Genomic DNA, 10,144 nt, shown 5'->3' with positions numbered 1-10,144 from the left:
ACAAAAGTAATTTTCGCGTGATATGTCACAGCCAAGTAACATGGTTCGAAGGCACATTCACCATACATAAAAAAGAGCTACTCCAATATAGTACAGAAGGTAACTGAATGAAGCACGCAATAAAAAAAATGTAAATGTCGTGTGACTAGGGCCTCCCGTCGCGTAGACCGTTCGCCGGGTGCAAGTCTTTCGATTTGACGCCACTTCGGCGTCTTGCGCGTCGATGGGGATGAAATAATGATGATTAGGACAACACAACACCCAATCCCTGAGCGGGAAAAAATCTCCGACCCAGCTGGGAATCGAACCCGGGCCCTTAGAATTGACATTCTGTCGCGCTGACCACTTTTTTTTTTAAATCTCATTTTGTTCGATATTTACCGTTGTATTTGTTCGGGGCGGACGTCCTATGACACTTGTTCATCGTTGATACATTAACTCAGTTTTTTATTACAGAGGGCAGTTAACCCTCTGATCGAACACGCTGAGCTACCGTGCCGGCACCACTCAACTACTGGGGGCGGACAAATACGCAATGAGACGAACAGAAATGACAGACTTCAACCCCATAGAGATAGGGTCGGATGTGTTGGGGAGACGTATTGTAGCACGTTCACATGAACCAACGACCATCCAGCACTTGTCAACCTTACTGCTGGAGGAATGGAACGCTCACCACAATAACTCCTCACCAGCATTGTAGACAGCATGGGACCACGTTGCAGAGATAAGTTGCCGTCCGTGATGATCAAATGGTTCAAATGGCTCTAAGCAGTTAACATCTGAGGTCATCAGTTCCCTAGACTCAGAACTACTCAAACCTAACTAACCTAAGGACATCACACACATCCATGCCTGACGCAGGATTCGAACCTGCGACCGTAGCAGCCCCGCGGTTCCGGACTGAAGCGCCTACAACCGTGATGATCAGACTCGCTATTAAGAACCATTTTGTAATGTCCAGGGTGTAAGGTGCCTCTTACGTGAGGAAGACATTTTTACCAGTTTTAATAAATTATTGTCTCTTATTTATGTATTCACGATAGTTAGGAAGTGCTGTAGTCCGTAGCCGACCATGAGTCGGAGAGCATTTCCCACGCTGGCTGGCTAGGTGACGGAGCGACGCTGGACCGTAGCAACAAGCGTCAGCCTGGGAAATATACATGACTGGAAGTACCGCCATATTGGCGCCAAAGTCACCGATTTTGTTTATTTATATTTAATAATTAAAGTCATTTATGACAACATGAATACTAGGAAGAACCTCTGGATGTTTAAAACTATTTATCATAATTTCTCCTCGTTAAAATTCACACCCGTTCATTAACAAATGCATATCTTAGTAAGTACGAAATTGATCGGAAATCCACGAACTGTGACGAAACTAGTAAGAGATACGGACTGCGCGCCAAAGTCGGCAGTCGGCGTTAAGAGCTCTTCCTGCCTTGTTCGATGGTTGCCATGCTCTCGGTTACGAGTAGTTTGTGACATGAGTGTTTCATTATTGATCTAATAGAAATAAAAGTGATATTACGGCATTATGAATGTTAATTTCGAGTAAATAGATACCCCAAAGTTGATCGACAGCAATTTCAGATAATTAGCTTCCACCGACAGAGACATCCATGCGCCAATGAAGAATGTGCACGGGACGACATTTACGAGAGCTGCACCGCGCACAGGTAGGAGGAAATCCGACACGACCCATCATGGCGGATCAAGGAAGATCCGACTTACACTCGCAAATTCCGGGTGGAAATGCTGACCAGTTATACTGTACGTCACATATACCACCCTCTACGGACTCGCGGCTAAGCTGAGTAATAGCAGTATCAGTTTAGAAGCGAGGGGAACTTGCAAGGAGTCGCCGTGAGTCGCGGTGACTTCAGTGTAATTATTATCTTTCCATAAACGTGTCATTTCTTTTAGTCTCATTGAGTATTTCTTTCAGTTATTTTCTGTGTTACATTGTATCACCTCTTTCTATGTATGGTCCAAGTTTCGTCGAGCTGTCTTGCTTGGCCTCATGCCTCATGCTAAAATTAGTTTCGTCCTTAAGCTGGAATATTTTACTTAGAAAGCATGTGACAGTGTAGCTCATCGTGAGAAAAAATCTTCTAGCTTATTTTGAGTCTCGTCTCGTAAAAAATAATATGAAATTAAAAAGGCGGCCGGTCGCTGTGGCCGAGCGGTTCTAGGCGCTTCAGTGCAAATGGTGCAAATGGCTCTGAGCACTATGGGACTTAACATTTGAGGTCATCAGTCCCCTAGAATTTAGAACTAGTTAAACCTAACTAACCTAAGGACTTCACACACATCCATGCCCGAGGCAGGATTCGAACCTACACCATGAACGACCATCCACCATGCATTGCCACTGGCGTCAAACACCTACTCTTCATACGTTCTCCACAAACTCGACGAAATAACATTCGATGATGCCTTCCAAATATTTATACTTAGAACAGTCCGCGAATAACACCTTGGAGCATTGCTGCACGTTTCAGTTTTTATGTTGCTGAGCCCACTGCAATCGTTTCCCCTTTTGCGTTACAAAGTTTTTTTTGTTGTTTTTTCCTTTCTTTCTATGTGTGTGTGTGTGTGTGTGTGCGCGCACGCTTGAGTGTGTGTGTGTGTGTGTGTATGTGTGTGTGCCGCTATGCACGCCTTTAAACCTTGTTCACGCAGTGTTGCCCTGTAGAGACAGAGATTGGAGCTGCTCGCACACTGTTTACATCTTTGCGAATTTCAGGTGCAGTACGAATCCTCTGACGTGTACACTGTACACATATGGACTGATATTCCAGATCGCGAAACACTTGCATTGTTACCAGTTTGCCTAAACCACTGCAATGTATCCACCACTGTAGATTGGGGTGCACTAACTCCTGGTGCTATCGGTCTACCTGATGCAGAGTTTTAATTACTGCACGTTTTTTCATTTCCAGTCTCCTAGGGCATGGATGTGTGTGATGTCGTTACGTTAGTGAGGTTTAAGTAGTTGTAAGTCTAGGGGACTGGTAACCTCAGATGTTAAGTACCATAGTGCTTAGAGCCAGTTGAACCATTTTTTTTTTAAAGGCTTCCCTATAATAATAACGGTGAAATCAAAATAATGGACAGGGTATCGGACCAATAGCAGACGTTTATGGTTATACACGGTCTAGTCACTTAATGTGACCACCACCTACCTTTAACGTCAACGTGCAATAACCACTCACAGGCGTCAGGTGGCAGCACTAGAAGTGAAGGGTATATAAGGCGTGTCGGGGAGATGCGGAAAACAGTGTGGTCGTAGTCGTAATACAGAAACAGAGCAATGCATCTGGCGTCCAAAAGGGCATGATAATTGGCTTTCATCTACATCTACATACATACTCCGCAATCCACGATACGGTGCGTGGAGGATGGTACCTCGTTCCACAACTAGCATCTTCTCTCCCTGTTCCACTCCCAAACAGAACGAGGGAAAAATGGCTGCCTATATGCCTCTGTACGAGCCCTAATCTCTCTTATCTTATCTTTGTGGTCTTTCCGCGAAATGTAAGTTGGCGGCAGTAAAATTGTACTGCAGTCACTCTCAAATGCTGGTTCTCTAAATTTCCTCAGTAGCGATTCACGAAAAGAACGCCTCCTTTCCTCTAGAGACTCCCACCCATGTTCCTGAAGCATTTCCGTAACACTCGCGTGATGATCAAACCTACCAGTAACAAATCTAGCAGCCCGCCTCTGAATTGCTTCTATGTCCTCCCTCAATCCGACCTGATAGGGATCCCAAACGCTCGAGCAGTACTCAAGAATAGGTCGTATTAGTGTTATATAAGCGGTCTCCTTTACAGATGAACCACATCTTCCCACAATTCTACCAATGAACCGAAGACGACTATCCGCCTTCCCCACAACTGCCATTACATGCTTGTCCCACTTCATATCGTTCTGCAATGTTACGCCCAAATATTTAATCGACGTGACTGTGTCAAGCGCTACACTACTAATGGAGTATTCAAACACTACAGGATTCTTTTTCCTATTACATCTGCATTAATTTATATTTATCTATATTTAGAGTTAGCTGCCATTCTTTACACCAATCACAAATCCTGTCCAAGTCATCTTGTATCCTCCTACAATCACTCAACGACGACACGTTCCCGTACACCACAGCATCATCAGCAAACAGCCGCACATTGCTATCCACCCTATCCAAAAGATCATTTATGTAGATAGAAAACAACAGCGGACCTACGACACTTCCCTGGGGCACTCCAGATGACACCCTCACCTCCGATGAACACTCACCATCGAGGACAACGTACTGGGTTCGGGCCAACAGTGGACGCATTTTCGAACTGCTAAGTTTGCAAACTGTTCACTTGGCGCCATGGTTAAAGTATACCGTACATGGCGAAATGGCGCTATCCAAAACCGACGTCGAGGCAGCCGTGGTGCACCAAGGGCCATAATTGACAGGAGTGAACGACAGACGTGGGGATGTGTACGGGAGAATAGCTGTACAACTGTTGAGCAACTGAAAGCCCAGAGGAACCAAGGGCTACCAACAGTGTTTCCTCAACGGCCGATCAGAGAACGTTTCTGCGTATGGACCTCCTCAGCGGGTCCCTGGTACACGTACCGATGCTAACATGCTGTTCATCAGGAAATTTGCACGCCAGTACTGCAACTGGACTTCCTCTGAGCTGCAAGAGGTGGTGTTTTCAGATGAATGTTCCACCATACAGAAAGCAAACACACTGCAACAATCGTTGGAAGGTCCCAGGCCGGAGGAAGGAGCATTATGGTCTGAGGAATGTTTTTTTGGCATTCCCTGGATGATATCGTCATTCTGGAAGGCACAATGGCTCAATTCAAGTATGTATCTATCCTTGGGGACCAAATCCACCCCGCCGGCCGAAGTGGCCGAGTGGTTCTAGGCGCTTCAGTCTGGAACCGCGAGACCGCTACGGTCGCAGGTTCGAATCCTGCCTCGGGCTTGGATGTGTGTGATGTCCTTAGGTTAGTTAGGTTTAAGTAGTTCTAAGTTCTAGGGGACTGATGACCTCAAATGTTAAGTCCCATAGTGCTCAAAATCATTTGAGCCAAATCCACCCCGACGTTCCTTCTTATCCAAACGAGTATCAGACCACATTCAGTTACGAATATTAACCATGCTGACTAACAATTCTGCCGGCCGTAGAGGCCAATCGGTTAAAGGCGCTAGAGTCTGGAACCGCGCGATCGCTACTGTCGCAGGTTCGAATCCTGCCTCGGGCATGGATGTGTGTGATGTCCTTAGGTTAGTTAGGTTTAAGTAGTTCTAAGTTCTAGGGGACTGATGACCTTAGAAGTTAAGTCCCATAGTGCTCAGAGCCACTAACAATTCTGACATTCAGCAGAACAATAGATGGAACGAGAGGAAGCGGGAGACCCAGAATCTGATGGCAGGATAACATTTGGGAGGACACAACAAGGATGAACAGCAACAACTGGACAAACAGTGCATTGGACCGGCTGAAGTTGAAGAGGCTCATAGAGCAGGCGTATGGTCGATAAGGCCCTTGCCACATATAAAGTGAAGTAAAGTAAGACTAATAAGTTAATCTAATTTCTCCAGAATTGCTTTCTCCCCTTCCTGTTCCATTCGCAGAGTCCGCCAGCTTAACTGAGTGGTAACGTGTTTGTCTGCCATGTAGCGGCCCAGGGTTCGATTCCCGGCCAGGCTGGAGATTTTCTCCTCTAGAGGACTGTGTGTTGTGTTGTCCTCATCATCATCTCATCATCACCGACGCGCAAGTCGCCCAATGTGGCGTGACCCGAAATAAGACTTGCATCTGGCGGCCGAACTTCCCCGTATGGAGCCTCCCAGCCAACAATACAACTAAACTAAAACTAAACTCCTCCCGAACAGGCCATGAAGGCCCAACGGTACTACCGGCCGCCGTGTCATCCTCAGCCCACAAGCGTCACTGGATGCGGATATGGAGGGGCACGTGGCCACCACACCGCTCTCCCGGCCATATGTCAGTTTCCGAGACCGCAGCCGCTACTTCTCAAGTAGCTCCTCAGTTTGCCTCACAGGGGCTGAGTGTACCCCGCCTGCCAACAGCGCTCGGCAGACAGGATGGTCACCCATCCAAGTGCTAGCCCAGCCCAACAGTGCTTAACTTCGGGGATCTAACGGGAACCGGTGTTACCACTGGGGCAAGGCCGTTGGCCAACAATACTACACGATTATTTAATTTCATTTTCATTCGCAGATAGGAAGTGTGAAGAGAAATTGCTCAGTTCGTTAGAAATGAGTGAGGTCTGTGCACTTCTTACTCAGCCATTGCTAGTGGAGTGGAAACAACGATCGTTTGCGTTTTGGTGATAAATACACTCCTGGAAATTGAAATAAGAACACCGTGAATTCATTGTCCCAGGAAGGGGAAACTTTATTGACACATTCCTGGGGTCAGATACATCACATGATCACACTGACAGAACCACAGGCACATAGACACAGGCAACAGAGCATGCACAATGTCGGCACTAGTACAGTGTATATCCACCTTTCGCAGCAATGCAGGCTGCTATTCTCCCATGGAGACGATCGTAGAGATGCTGGATGTAGTCCTCTGGAACGGCTTGCCATGCCATTTCCACCTGGCGCCTCAGTTGGACGACCGTTCGTGCTGGACGTGCAGACCGCGTGAGACGACGCTTCATCCAGTCCCAAACATGCTCAATGGGGGACAGATCCGGAGATCTTGCTGGCCAGGGTAGTTGACTTACACCTTCTAGAGCACGTTGGGTGGCACGGGATACATGCGGACGTGCATTGTCCTGTTGGAACAGCAAGTTCCCTTGCCGGTCTAGGAATGGTAGAACGATGGGTTCGATGACGGTTTGGATGTACCGTGCACTATTCAGTGTCCCCTCGACGATCACCAGTGGTGTACGGCCAGTGTAGGAGATCGCTCCCCACACCATGATGCCGGGTGTTGGCCCTGTGTGCCTCGGTCGTATGCAGTCCTGATTGTGGCGCTCACCTGCACGGCGCCAAACACGCATACGACCATCATTGGCACCAAGGCAGAAGCGACTCTCATCGCTGAAGACGACACGTCTCCATTCGTCCCTCCATTCACGCCTGTCGCGACACCACTGGAGGCGGGCTGCACGATGTTGGGGCGTGAGCGGAAGACGGCCTAACGGTGTGCGGGACCGTAGCCCAGCTTCATGGAGACGGTTGCGAATGGTCCTCGCCGATACCCCAGGAGCAACAGTGTCCCTAATTTGCTGGGAAGTGGCGGTGCGGTCCCCTACGGCACTGCGTAGGATCCTACGGTCTTGGCGTGCATCCGTGCGTCGCTGCGGTCCGGTCCCAGGTCGACGGGCACGTGCACCTTCCGCCGACCACTGGCGACAACATCGATGTACTGTGGAGACCTCACGCCCCACGTGTTGAGCAATTCGGCGGTACGTCCACCCGGCCTCCCGCATGCCCACTATACGCCCTCGCTCAAAGTCCGTCAACTGCACATACGGTTCACGTCCACGCTGTCGCGGCATGCTACCAGTGTTAAAGACTGCGATGGAGCTCCGTATGCCACGGCAAACTGGCTGACACTGACGGCGGCGGTGCACAAATGCTGCGCAGCTAGCGCCATTCGACGGCCAACACCGCGGTTCCTGGTGTGTCCGCTGTGCCGTGCGTGTGATCATTGCTTGTACAGCCCTCTCGCAGTGTCCGGAGCAAGTATGGTGGGTCTGACACACCGGTGTCAATGTGTTCTTTTTTCCATTTCCAGGAGTGTACATAACAGTCCATACAGTTTCATTAAAAATTCTATGGCGCAATCACTACCGTGTACTGTGGCCATTGATGCACAAACTTTACACAACAAGTCATACAGTTTAACAATGGATAACGAAATTTCACCTGAATCTCTCAGTGAAGTGATTATTTACGCATACATTATTCCACATAATGGAGAGATGCTACAGCGTATGAATTTGATATCAACAGACCTCCATAGCAGAAGCGAAAACGAGACAACATGCTAGAAGAAGAATAGACAATAAGCGAGATAAAACAGAGACAAGTTTAACATCAATGACACCCGAGAACTTACCGCAACATATCAACGACATGTAAATGTTTGCACTGACAGTTTGCAGCTACCGACGAGGTCCTTCTGTTCTTTTTGTTGAAATCAGCGCCTGATGTTCATATTGTGTAGTACTACTAAACACGACTTTACAAGTAAATTAGAAAGCTCAGTAACAGAGGACAAATTTTTGCGAATCGCAGTCTCATTTAGGGAATTTATTTCCATTATTAGTAAGAAGAAGAAGAATAGGTAACCGACATGTTGCTGCAAAGATATTGCAGTTAATTTTATACTGATCGAATTTGCTGTCCTGTGGAAACTACGTACTATCCGTTTCATAATTCTTTAACCGTTTGATGTATGCGCACGGCAGCAAACGGTGACAAAGCAGCACATGATGTTCATATTGTGTAGTACGTGAAAGGAGTGATATTTGTGGGTAAATGAAACAGGCTGTATGCATTGCACCTCTAATTATATGGAGCGCTCAAAAAATTTCCTTTCGAAGACCGTACCATCTAGAATCGGTATGCTAATCAGGCAAAATCGCCGTGAGCATTGAGGCAATAATCACACCGAGACACACACCGTGTCCCGCTGAGTGAAGTCCGTAGCTGCCTGCTGCACATCGTCGTCCTAAAGGAATTGTCGACCCGTCAAGGCCATTTTCTAAGCGACCGAAGGAGTGATAATCACATGGGGAGAGACCAGGACTATAGGATGGGTGCTCGAGTGCCTCACAGTTGAGTTGGCGTAGCTTCCGTGTTCCGATTCACGATATGGGGACGCGTGTTATCATGAAGCAGGAGCTCCCCTTGTCGCAGTTTTCCTGGTCGTTTCGCCGTAATTGCACGCTGTAATTTCTCCAGAATTGTGCAGAAATGTTCCCCAGTGATGGAGACATCAGATTCCTTAAAATGTGGATGGCATCCCACATCGACAGGGCTCTTGTGTCGAATTTCGACCAGCACGAAAATTGGCTCACCGTTCTTCAAGGGTGGTTTTCGAGAGATATGGTGCGCCATATACAGTATTCATTCTCCAGTGGATTTCTACCGGTTTTTGTCCTTTGGAAGCTGAAAAAAGAACAACAGCGCCAGTACTGTTTGGACGCATTTGCCAATAACGTAGCCGTAGTTCACGTTTCCGCATCTACCGCAACCACGCGGTAAAGGCACGAATGCCACTTTGCTCCCTTGCCTACATGTCGATGCATATATACCTGCACTGAAGTCGCGCTACGTTGCATATACGCTGCAGAAACAACCTCAAACGGAAACCTATTATTCTCCCCCTCATACTTTGACACTATCCGAATATGTGCAATATATTTCAAACACAAGCACCCTAACAGACTTTTCCCTCATAATACACTCCTGGAAATTGAAATAAGAACACCGTGAATTCATTGTCCCAGGAAGGGGAAACTTTATTGACACATTTCTGGGGTCAGATACATCACATGATCACACTGACAGAACCACAGGCACATAGACACAGGCAACAGAGCATGCACAATGTCGGCACTAGTACAGTGTATATCCACCTTTCGCAGCAATGCAGGCTGCTATTCTCCCATGGAGACGATCGTAGAGATGCTGGATGTAGTCCTGTGGAACGGCTTGCCATGCCATTTCCACCTGGCGCCTCAGTTGGACCAGCGTTCGTGCTGGACGTGCAGACCACGTGAGACGACGCTTCATCCAGTCCCAAACATGCTCAATGGGGGACAGATCCGGAGATCTTGCTGGCCAGGGTAGTTGACTTACACCTTCTAGAGCACGTTGGGTGGCACGGGATACATGCGGACGTGCATTGTCCTGTTGGAACAGCAAGTTCCCTTGCCGGTCTAGGTATGGTAGAACGATGGGTTCGATGACGGTTTGGATGTACCGTGCACTATTCAGTGTCCCCTCGACGATCACCAGTGGTGTACGGCCAGTGTAGGAGATCGCTCCCCACACCATGATGCCGGGTGTTGGCCCTGTGTGCCTCGGTCGTATGCAGTCCTGATTGTGGCGCTCACCTGCACGGAGCCAAACACGCATACG

At 48.0% G+C, this 10,144-nt stretch overlaps 1 pseudogene; it reads right to left on the bottom strand.

The window, feature by feature from the left end:
- Positions 1-6,094: 6,094 nt before the first annotated feature.
- LOC126250182 (5S ribosomal RNA) lies at positions 6,095-6,212 on the bottom strand (annotated as a pseudogene).
- Between the last annotated feature and the right edge of the window lie 3,932 nt (positions 6,213-10,144).

This window comes from Schistocerca nitens, chromosome 3 (assembly GCF_023898315.1).
Source record: "Schistocerca nitens isolate TAMUIC-IGC-003100 chromosome 3, iqSchNite1.1, whole genome shotgun sequence".
NCBI classification, from domain to species: domain Eukaryota; kingdom Metazoa; phylum Arthropoda; class Insecta; order Orthoptera; family Acrididae; genus Schistocerca; species Schistocerca nitens.
Note: the sequence above shows the minus strand (reverse complement) of the source record. Positions and strands in the feature narration are given on the sequence as shown.